Genomic DNA, 12,494 nt, shown 5'->3' on the forward strand with positions numbered 1-12,494 from the left:
TAGCCGAGCACGGCTACGTGGGCAAAGCTGAGGGCGGGCAGCTGCCCCCCCTCCCCTTTTCCCTGTGTGTGGGTTTGGGGGAAGGCCAGCCGCCAAGGGGAGAGCTGGGGCTTTGCTGTAAGGAGACTTCGGGTCCAGCCCGGACCGTTCCGGGGGGGGGGGGGGGGCGGGACGCAGCAGCCACCCGCGGCCGGAGCTCCATGTCCCAGCCGCCGACCGCTTGAGTCGCCAGGGGACAAAAAAAAAGTTGGGAGCTGAAGGGACAGGTGCCAGGCGCCCTGGCCGGGGTCTCTGGGGATCCTCTGGGGATCCGGCCCCGGGCAGCGCCCCCAGAGTCAGGTTTCGGGGGTTGAGCCCGCGGGGCGCACAGCCGGGAGTGGGGGCGGGGGTCTGGGACGTCGGTGCCAATCCGCGCTGCACCCCCAAAGCCTAGCACAACGCGACAAACAACCCTGGACCCTAAAGCTCTGAGCGTCCCTGCGCTTCCGATACCACCCCCCAAAACGCTTTCAGGTACCGATTCCCGCCTTCCGCCCCCCCCGCCCCCGCCTCAGCTGTGTCCCCCTCCCGCCAGGCGGGCAGACCTGGTGGCAAAGCTCCGCCCTTCCGCAGCTGGTGGGGGGCGGTGCGAGGGCCCGGGCAGGGGGACTCCGGAACAAGCAGGTGGACTTGGTCTCCCCTTCCCAGGTGGAGGGGGCGGCCCTGGCTGCGCGCGGGCTCTCTGGGGGACCTACCGAGGACGCGCGGGTGGGGGAGGTATCGTGCGACTGCGGAGGACTTCGGGGGGAGGGCTTCGGGGGGCGGGGGCCGGTCCCCGCCGCATTCGCCCCCGGCTATCCTCCCCCTCCCGGCGCCCTAGCTCCTGGTCCTCGCGGACACCTCTTACTTGTCTCTCCCTCCCCACCCCGAGACCCTTCGCCCGCGAGGCTGGTGAGTGGGGCCTCTCGCGTCCAGACCCAGCGGACGCCCCCTCCTTGTCCCTCCTGGCCCGGACCCTTTACCCCCAAGGCCGGTGAGTGTGGCCTCTGGCTGCGTCCCCGGCCGCCCGGCTCCGCGCCCCGCAGTGGCGCCCACACAGTGCAGCCCAGGGCCCGGGGGCACCCCACGCCGGCCAGCCCCAGTGCCCTTTCTTCCCTGCGCGGGCGGCATCAGGGTCACCCGCCTGGTACCCCCGGCCGCTGGGCCACACTGGGAACGGATGCCCGCGGGAGGGCACTGGAGCCGCCCTGCAGCCCTCTCCGGGTTGGCCTCTTTCGTTTAAGGGTGCGCGTTCCCAGCGCCGGACTCCTTCCCGCACCTCAGGCAGGTGTGGGCCTCGTTTTCTTCATTATCGGAGTCATCGAGCTGCCATCGCAGGGCCGGCGCGGGAGAAGGCGGGGGGCGGTGTTGGGGACACCGGGGTGGCGGCAGGGGTGGCCCTGGCCGTGCGCGGGGCCTTGCAGCGTGTGCCCGAGCCAGGTGTGCGGATTGGGAGTCACACCCAGTGCCTGGGCGACCCTGGGGGTGGGGCAGGGGCTGAGCCTCCCCATCCGTCATTTGGACCCAACTTAAAAATTTTTTTTTTAATTTGGGGTGAGGGTTGGGTGGGGGTGCGGCACTAAGCAGGTGATGTTCTTTCGAGCAGAGTCCACAAGGTGGTGATATGGGTGCTTCCTTTGATTTTGATTTGATTTTTTTCTATTTGGTCACTTGGGGGGGGGGGTCGGTTACGTGCTCCTATGCGCTGCTTTTTGAAGAATCCATTGCGGGCAGGGCTTGGGCATCCCGAGCGCGCTGCTCTTAACTGTTTTTTGGCGGGGGGGGGGAGGGGGGTTGGGGGCAAGTGGTGAGAGCTAGCTGCGTTTTCAAAGTAAATACTTAGCAGGATATGAGGCCCCCTCCCCCCCCCCAAAAAAGTTTAGGGAAACCTGGTGATTCCAGTGGGGCAGAGTTGCGGGTTTGTGCAAGCTCTCTGCAGCCAACCTAGACAGACCTGCGTAAGAAACCGTTGGTACCTGCTTCAGGGAGAAAGGAAAGGATGGAGATTGAAGGGCCTGTCTTTAATTACGAACAAAGCAACGGCAGCGGTTCCCAGGGTTTGCAGGGCTGGAACGGAGAAGCCTCACGTTTTCCTCCAGGAAGGCAGAGCCCTGGAGAGATGTCCGGATTCCAGAGAAATCTGCTTTTTTGAGGGGACCGCAGGGGCAGTGGAGAACGGTTTTGCGTCTTTCCTTGGCCCTAGGAAGGCATTGGCTGCAATCTTCAAAATCTTCAAGAGCCGTCTGCTTCTGTAGATGAGCCCGCGGTTGGGGCACATGGTTGCCTCGGCCGTTTATTTCCAGAAAAAAAAAAAAAAAAAAAAAATCTGGATTTTTAAAATTAGTCCTGAAATTACAAAAAATAAGAGCTTCACAGAGACCTCTACAAATATGTATTTTGTCAGATGAGAAGTTCAGTATTCTTTTACCCAAAGAAATGCATACACAGGCACACACGCACATTTCCTTGGGTAACAAAATGAATATATATATTTAGCAATTTTAAAGTGTATCTTCCTTGACATGTACGAAAGTGGCCAGGGCCAGTGTGGCAGATGGAAATCACTTCATCAGTTTTAAATCACTGCGTTGAAATGAGAAGCTCGATTCTTTGGAAAGGAGAATGCTTTCCTGCAGGGATAAAATGATAACTGCATTTCGTAATAAGGGCAGTGCTTTGATGCTGTTCGTAAGGTGCCTAGGTGTATTTTTCTTGGGTGGAAGAAATGTTGCTCTCATTCTTTCTGTTCTTTTTTTTTTTTTTGGTAAAATAATGCTGAATGTACAGTTAGCCCTAAAGCTAACAGTCTAGCTCGTTTTTACCCAAACCTCAGAATAGAAAATATACTTGCTAAGCACCCTGTGGCTGCAAAATGGAGATTGGCCAAGGAAGTGCGTTGTTGCTATCACACAGGTGAATAGATTTGAACGTACTTGAAAGCTCCTATTTTGGGGCTTGGAATGGAGACCGGTGATGAGTGTACGCAGGGGATTTTATTCTTTCTGGAGTTTGGCCTTTTTGTTTATTTTTCTTTCTGTAGTCACTTGTGGAAAGCTTCTGGTTTCCGCACAGAGAAGAAGGTGCTCGCTAGTCTGCAGATTTCGTGGCTTTTAGAATGTGCAAAAGTCTCTTTAAAAACTCTTTAGAGTATTGAGCTTTTTATCCCCGGCCCACAGCAAGGGGCGGAAAAAAGGGAGGCTCTTGGAAACAACAACATTCATGTGTGTGGGGTGTGGCCTCAGTTTAACATTCTTCTGTTTTAATCTGTGTTGTTCCATGTTTTCAACTTTTATTATACGGTTGAATGTTGTCGGTAATGCAGCTTGCTGATGAATTTATTATAGGCCAAGGAAGCCCCAGTCAGTATTTCAAAAAACAGCGTTCTAAGTTTCTGAATGGCCTCACACTGCGGATACTTCATGTGATTAACACAGACCTGGTGAGGGGTGGCTTCACTATGGGAAAGTCACCCGTCAGAAATGGGTGCTTAATCCATAAACCAGATTGAATGGGGCCAGAAAGGGGGCACTTTCTGCATTTAACAAGACACATTCTTATTCCGAAATGAGAAAATAGGCTCAGGGTTTAGTTTAAATCAGTTCACCCTCGCCTCCCCCTCCCCATCCTTTTTTTCTAGATACTGTTTCCTTTTGGAGGAGACATCTTTGTCTACTTAATCATGATAAAGAATTCTAAGACAGACCCTACCTTCTTTGTAGCAACAAATGACTTTTTTTTCCTCTGAAATAGAGGCCAGAGATGATCAGTGGCTACCAGGGGCAGGCAGGGGGAAGAGGGAAAGGAGAAGTCACTGCTCAGGAGACAGAGCCTCTGTGAAGGGTGATGAGACTCTTTGGGAACGGATGAGAGTGATGGTTGAATAACGTGTCATGAACTGTACATGTAAAGAATGTTGAAATGGCAACTGTTTTGTTATGTAATACATATTTACCACACACGTATACACAAAGAATATGCTTACGGACATACCCACATAATAACATCGTTCTAAAATAAAAATAAAAAACCAAAAAACCAAACCGGTTGCCGTTGAGTCGATTCCGACTCACAGCTACACTATAGGACAGAGTAGAGCTGCTCCATAGGTTTTCCAAGGAGCGGCTGCTGGATTTGAACTGCTGACCTTTTGGTTAGCAGCTGAGCTATTAACCAATAAAAATAAGTCTACAAAACTGAACACTTACGATTAAAATATATTCAATATTATAAACACTTGGTTTCTTGTAAAAATAAAGATGCATTTGAATTTTCTGCTAACTCTTTTAAAAACACCTTCCTCAGTTTTTTTATTATAAATGAAATACATGTTCAGAAAATTTCAGCAAAACATGAGAAAACAATATTACCCCAATATTACAGCGATACACAGCACGTAGTGTACTGCCCTCCAAAATGATATGACAACAACTGATTTCTTGAAGTCGTCAGCTACCCAGTTGAAGTCAAAGATAACATTGTGCCCAGTCAATTAGAGAAAGAATCAAAATGGAAGCCCACGTGGTGTAGGCAACTGAGTCATCTGTGGTAGGCGGTAGTAACATTCGGTCAATGAATATTTTCCAGTTTTGTCATTTTTCTCTAAACAACCCTCATTCGGTCACTCAAAGGCCCCTTGTTCCTTGCGAAGCAAACCACAGCATAGGAGACTGTCGCTCATTTTTCTCCGGGAGGTAGGGGGAGGGGTAGCACGATGAATAAGAAAAAGAGCAAAGCCTGCCTAGAAAGTTGACATTTGGCCATTTACAGGCTTTGGGTAAATATATATGAGAAGGGTTTCTTTCTGTCGTGGTTATAATAAATAAAATAAAGAAAAGCCTCGTAACACCAGTATAGGAATAGAAGGTAGGCAGTGGAGAATAACCAGTCCAAGCAGGGCTCTCATTTCAGACTCTAGACATTTCATGTGGAGTTTACCTGTCACAGGTGTGTGCAGAACACCTGTGCACCACCTGGCACGCTTGTGTGTGGCAAGTGGCCCTTCATTTCCTGAACTTCCTGTCTGGCCCAACACCATCTTCTTTCCTCCCAGAAGGGAAACCAACTAAACCCCAAATCCCATTGCCTTCCAGTCGATTCTGATTCATAGGACCCTGTAGGACAGAGTAGAACTGCCCCATAGGGCTTCCAAGGAGTGGCTGGTGGACTAGAACTGCTGACCTCTTGTTTAACAGCCATAGCTCTTAACCACTGCCCCACCAGGGCTCCAAACTAAACCCCAACAACATGAAAATTATAATAAAGCAAGCTTTAAAAAAAAAAAATTTTTTTTTGTTGTCGAAAATAATGCACAGAGAAAGATACACCAATTCGACAGTTTGTACATGTACAAGTCAGTGACATTGATTACATTCTTCTAGTTGTGCAACCGTTCTCCCTCCTTTTCTGAGCTGTTCCTCCCCCACTCACAGAAACTCACTGCCCCCTAAGCTTCCTATCTAACCTTTCCAATTGCTGTTGTCGGTTTGATCCTATACAGATAGTTCTTAACAGACCACAATGCACAAGGCAGACATTTTTTATTTTGCTAGTTAAGCTAAACTATTGTTTGGTTTAAAGAAGGCTTCAGGGGATATTTTTGCTTTAAGGTTTAATGATTATCTCAGGGCAACAGCTTTGGGGGTTTGTCCAGCCTCAGTGGCTCCAGGAAGTCTGAGTTCCATGAGAATTTGAAATTCTGTACCACAACAGGAGCCATGGTGGTGCAGTGGTTAAAAACTTGGCTGCTAACCAAAAGGTCAGCAGTTTGAATCCACCAGCTGCTCCTTGGAAACCCTATGGGGCGGTTCTACTCTGTCCTGTAGGGTCACTATGAGTCAAAACCAACTGAACAGTGGTGGGTTTGGGTTTTTTTGTACCATAATAAAACGAGGTTTTATGGAATTTATTTCAGAGAGGAAAAAGAGTAATCCATGTATAATTTGGAAACCCTGGTCGCGTAGTGGTTAAGAGCTACAGATGCTAACCAAAAAAAAGGTCAGCGGTTCGAATCCACCAGGACCTCCTTGGAAACCCTATAGGGCAGTTCTGCTCTGTCTTATAGGGTCGCTAGGAGTCAGAATTGACTGGACAGCAGCGGGTTTTTGTATAATTTAGGAAGGAGACTAGATAAAAGGGTTCGTGCAGGCTTGGTTGGCTGAGGAATCAATTCCAAGGTGACAAATCTTTATTTCGGGAGAGTGTTAATGAAGTGACACGTGATTTCACAGCCCTTTGGAAATGTGAGGAAATGACCCAGAGTTTTGTTTGGGCTGTTTTATTTAAAATGTATGTTACATGAATAGCGATTTGCCACAGTAACTCAGTGCTCTCTTTGGATACAATCAAGCCTGCCTGGTTCTGTGTGTTAATAATCAGTCCGTTTTCGTCACGTGGACCCCGACTCAGGGCGCCCCCATGTATGTCAGAGTAGAACAGTGCTCCACAGGGTTGTCAGTGGCTGATTTTTCAGAAGTAGGTCGCCAGGCTTTTCTTCCAAGCCACCTCTGGGTGGACTCAACCTCCAACCTTTTGGTTAGCAACCAAGCATTGAACCGTTTGCACCCCCAGGGAGTCCTGTATGTTAATAGTGATGACAGTTTTGATTTTAAGATATTAATATGTGATTGGATGATGAGACCGTAGATTATAAAGCTGTAACTCCAGACCCCAGTTTTGACTCACATCTGCACACATCTTTCCTAGGCCACACATCAACCCCCATTCAACCTTATTTTCTGTTTGATTGTATGTGTTTTTTTTTTTTTTTTGTGGGGGAGGGGTTGGGTAGCACATATTTGCAAACTGGATACTCTCTTTATATTATGAAACTCAGCCTGCATTTTTTTGAATTGCAAAGAAAAGGTATTTGGTTTGTTGAATGTGGCATTACTTGATGTATGCTTGGATTCTTTAAAAAAGATTTTAAAAAAATTTAATGAAACCATGACTGGCATGATAAAAATGATGGCAGTGCGTTGATGTTTATTTTTACAAAGAGCCAAGGGGGTTTCCTTTGTTGCGTGGTTACATGTACCACTGGATTAACACAAGCTGTCCTTTTCAGGGTTTCATATTTTAACATCATCAATATTTGGTTCGGGAAAACAAGAGAAGGATGTTGGGAGCTTCCGGACACGTATCACCTTACCAGGGTTGGCAAAGCATCAGCTGCTGAGAGTCCTGCACCGGGCATTGTGGTCTCAGATGCACCAGGGGTGTGTGGAAGAAAATCCCCATTGAGATCAAGTGCCTTTATCGCCTTCCAGTTTTTACTATTCACAATACGTGTACCTCTGTGAGAGGGTTAGGTGGAAAAACTCATAAAAAAGTAACACATTTTTACAGGTACAAATATGTCATCGTTAACAGCGTTTCTAAGTCGATTAGATAAGTCCTCCTGGCTTAAAGCCACCTACGATGATTTGAAGTATGCTTCCGTGTGTGTGTGTGTGTGTATGTGTGTGTGTGTGTTGTTGCTGTTAGTTGCCATCAAGTCAGCTGCGGCTCATAGTGACTGTGTTGACAACAGAACAAAGCGTTGGCCGGTCCTTTGCCATCCTCACCATCATTGCTGCTATGTTGGAGTCCATGGTAGCAGCTATGTGTCAGTCCATCTCATGGAGGGTTTCCCTCATTTTAGCTGACCCTCTACCTTACCAACCATGATGTCCTTTTGTAGCCATTATTCTTTCCTGATGACGTGTCTGAAGTAGGCAAGTCGAAGTCTTGCCATTCTTGCTTCTAAGGAGCATGCTGGTTGTATTTCTTTTAAGACGTGTTTGTTCGTTCTTCTGGCAACCCATGGTTGTATGTGTGTATACGATGTTTTCTCAGCCACGCAGCATATTGTGTAAAAAAACAAAAAAGTAGGATACCTGAATGAGAAATGTGACTTCCATTAGTCATTTTTCTTCTCTTTTCTCCACCATTTACCAAAAAGCATACTACCAAAAATAGCATAATTTAAGTCCTTAGTGGCGGGCGCAGTGGCTAAGTTCTTGGCTGCTAACCCAAAGGTCAGTGGTTCAAACCCACCCACCGGCCGCTCCATAGGAGAAAGATGTGGTAGTCTGCTTCTGTAAACCCTAGGGGGTAGTTCTGCTCTGTCACTTGAGGTTGCTGGGAGTGGGAATTGACTCGATGGTGGCGGGTTTGTTTTTTGGGGTTTATGATAAACATAAGTAGCCCTGGTGGCAAAATGGTTAAGCACTGGGCTGCTAACCAAAAGGTTGGTGGTTTGAACCTACCCAGCGGCTTTGTAAGAGATAGACCTGGCGATCTGCTCCCGTAAAGATTACAGCCCGGGAAACCCTAGGGGGCAGTTCTACTCTGTCACATGGGGCCGCTTTGAGCCAGAATTGACTGGCTGGCACCCAACAGCCATGTAGTAAACAGGGGCTTACTCCTCAGCTAGAAGGTAAATACCTCCTTACCAATGAAACCTAAATAAATAGAAAGCCCTGAAGGTGCGGTGGTTAAGAGCTACTACAGCTGCTAACCAAAAGGTCGGTAGTTCGAATCCTCCAGCTGCTCCTTGGAAACCCTATGGGGCAGTTTTACTCTGTCCTTCCTATAGGGTCGCCATGAGTTGACATTGACTGTACCACAAGGGGTTTGTTTAGCTTGGCTGCTAACCAAGAGGTTGGAGGTTCCAGTTCACTCGGGGGTGCCTCATAAGAAAATTCTACCATCTACTTTTGAAAAATCAGAAAACCCAACGGAGCACAGTTCTACTCTGACACACACGGGGCCACCATGAGTCAGCGTCAACTCCATGGCAACTGGGAAAAAAAAAAAAAAGAATTTAGGATCAAGAATCTGTTTTGTCTAAGTTTCCTTTAAGCTTTCTGTTCTTGTTTGAGTAACATTTTCCAAAGAGATATGATCACTCACGTTTAAGGCGACATGCTCTGTATGACATAAAACACTGCTTTTTCAGGTACATCACTGTTGTGCCGTATTTACATACTGGGATGAAGAAATGGACAACTTTTACAAGAACTATAGAGGGTACTCTTGTAAAAAAGGCTCAAGTCGTAATCCTTTTATCTGCCTTTATAGGAGAACGGCACTTCGCTTCTCAGCCCTAAAAGACCTCGGCTGAGATCTTCCTATGGAAGCCTTGTATTAGGCTTAGCTGATGGAACATTGTACTAGCGTAGCTTCGGAAACCCTGTGTGCAATTTCAATAAACACAGAGTGCTTCGAAAGCACAAAAGTTGAACTCGTAATAGTCTCTCCTGGTCTTGAGGTCCCTTCTCCCTGCAAAGCTCCTTTGTCTTTAATTTTTTTAAATAATACGTTATTGTGTTTTTGGTGAAAGTTTACACTGCAAATTAGGTTTCCACTTTACAATTTCCATACAGATTGTTCAGTGTCATTAGTTGCATTTTTCACAAGGTGTCAACATTCCCTTTCATTGCGTTCTGATCTGTTTCCAGTGCTCTAGTTTTCCTGCCGCCTTATCCTCTCATCTTTCCTTTAGAGTCATTGTTGAACTTTCGGTCTCATATAGATGATTTTTTAATGGAGCCCCATACTCGTGGGTAATAGCCTTTATTTTGTGTGCCATCTTATTATTTTGCTAAAATGTGACCTCAGGGAATAGTTTTTATTTAAGGTTTGAAGGGTGTCTTAGGGTGATAGGGAGTCCTCTAGTCTCAACGGGTCCAGTAAGTCTGAACTGTTTAAGAATTTGAGTTCTGTTCTGCATTTTTCTCCTGTTCTGTCATGGTCCATCTACTTGGCCCCGATTAGAACAATAGGCAGTGGTAGCCGGGCACCATCTAGTTCTTCAGATCTCTGCAAAGCTCCTTTGAATTCAACACGGACGACTCACTCATATCCCAACCACGGGGCAAAAAAAAAAAAAAAACCCACTGCCGTTGAGTCCGTTCTGGCTCATAGCGACCAGGGGTTAGCACTGAATAACCCCAGCTGATAGCAGCAACATCGGTGAATTAATAAGGCTGAAGTGTTTCCTCTATTGTGGCTTCAATACTGTATACAGGTGCTTTAGAAATATAACCACATATTAAAAAACAAAAAGCAAACCAGTTGCCTTGGACTCAACCCTGACTAAGGGTGACCCCACGTGTGTCTACTGAACTGTGGTCCCTAGGATTTTCAGTGGCTGATTTTTTGAAAATAAATCACCAGGCTTTTCTTCTGAGGCACCTCTGGGTGAACTAGAGCCTCCAAGCTTTTAGTTAGCAGCTGAGTACATTAACTGTTTGCACCACCTAGGAGTCTGATTACAGATTACAAGGTCACAAACACACTTAGGTCTCTGGGACACTGTCCACAGACTGGCAGGTAGAGGAAAGCCGTCTCAGGAAGGCAGGTAGAATGACGGCCATATCCAGGCGCCATCTCTTGCATAAAGCTGTATTTTGACAGGTTATATCCAGGAAGCCTAAGATTTCAAGCACTAAACTAGCTGTATTTCCAAATTCATTGAAAAGTCCTTATCTTAAAAAAAAAAAAAAAAAAAGTCGAGATGCATTTTCTCTAAGAAGCTGTGTTATATGTGGTGAGTAGATTTCCAGGAAATCCACTCTTAAAAAACAAAAACCGGTTGCATTTGAGTAGACCGTGACTCATGGCGACCCTGGCTGATGGTGATCCCAAGTGTGTTAGAGCAGAAATATACTCTGTAGGGTTTTCAATGGCTGATTTTTAGGAAGTAGATGGCCAGCCTTTTCTTCCCAAGTGCTTCTAGGTGGACTCAAACCTCCAACCTTTCATTTAGCCACTGAGAGCTTTAATCTTTGCATCACCCAGGGACTCGTGGTCCACAGTAGCTACATTCAACCTGAAGTCAGAGAGCTGGCTTGGTACCAGGATGATACTATGATAGCAAACACATTACAGACTGACTGAAACATAGTTAATTGTTCACTTTTGCCTCCTTGTGATACTTAGTGTGCTTTTGTGCACTGGAGGGAATGTCCCATGCCAGTGGGAATACGTGTCAAGCTAGAGATGGCTTCAGCTGACCACTTGAATAGATGGGCATGCTCTGATCCTTGAATGCAAAGGAGTGAGAAGAAATCTGAGGTCATGTGGAGCTGAGCAGGAGAGAATGCCAGGGCAAGTCAGTGATGTCCACCATGTGCCGGGCTTGGGGTTGGGGGAAGCATCATGCTGCCCACCGAGGGGTAGATTCTCTTGGTTGGGACACTTCCACAGGCTCCCTCAAGGTGAAAAACCAATGTGGTAGGCTCATAGGTTCTAGCGTTGGCAAAAAGGACATCCTGTGACTGAGACGCATGTATCCTTTTCTGGAAAATGGCTTCCCATTCCAACATGAGCTTGCTCTTCATGTCCATTCTTTCATTGGCCACTTTTATTGGGTGTCTATTATATGCCAGTCACAGGACAGGACCTCAAGTCAGTGGTGGAACAGAAGAGGAGAATTAGCCTTGTTGCTACTCTCAGAAAGCACTGCTGTGTGTGAATGTTCATATTTAAGTTGTTGCTAAGGTCATTGGATCATGTCTTCCCTACATCTCATATTCTGGTATGTATTAGGATTTCTTTTCTCCCTCTCTCTCTCTTTCTCAGTCCTTCCTTCATTTTTCTTTCCTCCCTCCCTCCCTCTCTCCTTCCCTTTCCTCCTTCCCTCCTTCCTCCCTCCCTCCCTCCCTCCCTTCCTCCCCTCTTCCTCCTTCCCTTCCTTCCTTCCTCCCTTCCTCTCTTCTCTCTTCTTCCTTTCCTCCTTCCCTCCCTCCCTCCCTTCCTGTCTCCCTTTCTCTTTCTCTCCCTTCCTTCCTATTTTCCTCCCTCCCTCCCTTCCTTCCTTCATCCCTTACTTCTTTCCAAACTTCTTTGCTTCTATTTGGATGGATGATGAGATCCCTTAATGGCTTAAAAGAAAAAATAAAGATCAATAGATAGAGGGATGGATCAAGTGATCAGGAAGGCAACAAAGAACTGAAGGACTGGCAAAGAAGCATATTCATGATGACCTAATAGAATTTTCCACAGACTGTATTTGTGTGGCTGGTTAGACCTCAAAAATTCCTCCAGCACTGTGTTATGTATAAAATGTTGATTTTGATTTTAGTAAATCAAGTGAACATAGACATAAAACAGATTACTTTGAGTCAACAAAAAATTGATTGCTCACAATTCTTTTTTTTTTTTTAATATGTGGTAGTGAAACCATTCTCATTAACTAATGGCCATTTCCTAAGGTCTGTTCACACAAATCAATAAAGAACAGTTAGAAATTTCAGCGTGTTCAAAGGCATAGACAGTATCTTGAATTCTAACCTTTTCGAGTCTCAAGCAAGGTCTTAAAAGATAGGAAGAATCACAGGCAGCTGCCATGAGCTCTGTCATTCCTCACCTAATCTTTTTTTTTTACTTAAGAATTGAAGGTCTTTGAGCTTCCACGAAGCAACCTTGGCAAGAGGCGGCATCCCTCATGCGTTGCACTAGGCTTGTTTAAAAATGAGCCATTCATTGCATTG

At 46.6% G+C, this 12,494-nt stretch overlaps 1 protein-coding gene across 7 annotated transcripts in view; it reads left to right on the forward strand.

Annotated features, from left to right (window-relative positions):
- The window catches only part of NLGN4X (neuroligin 4 X-linked), a 620,760-nt gene that overhangs the window by 261,146 nt on the left and 347,120 nt on the right, over window positions 1-12,494 (forward strand). Inside the window, exon 1 of one of the 7 annotated variants that reach the window (XM_049872285.1) lies at window positions 263-513. The exons of the other annotated variants lie outside the window; for them this stretch is intronic. The gene's annotated coding sequence lies outside the window, so the exon portion shown is untranslated. Of the gene's footprint in view, window positions 1-262; window positions 514-12,494 lie in introns of those variants that run through there. 7 annotated transcript variants of the gene reach the window in all.

Source organism: Elephas maximus, chromosome X (assembly GCF_024166365.1).
Source record: "Elephas maximus indicus isolate mEleMax1 chromosome X, mEleMax1 primary haplotype, whole genome shotgun sequence".
Classification (NCBI taxonomy): Eukaryota; Metazoa; Chordata; class Mammalia; order Proboscidea; family Elephantidae; genus Elephas; species Elephas maximus.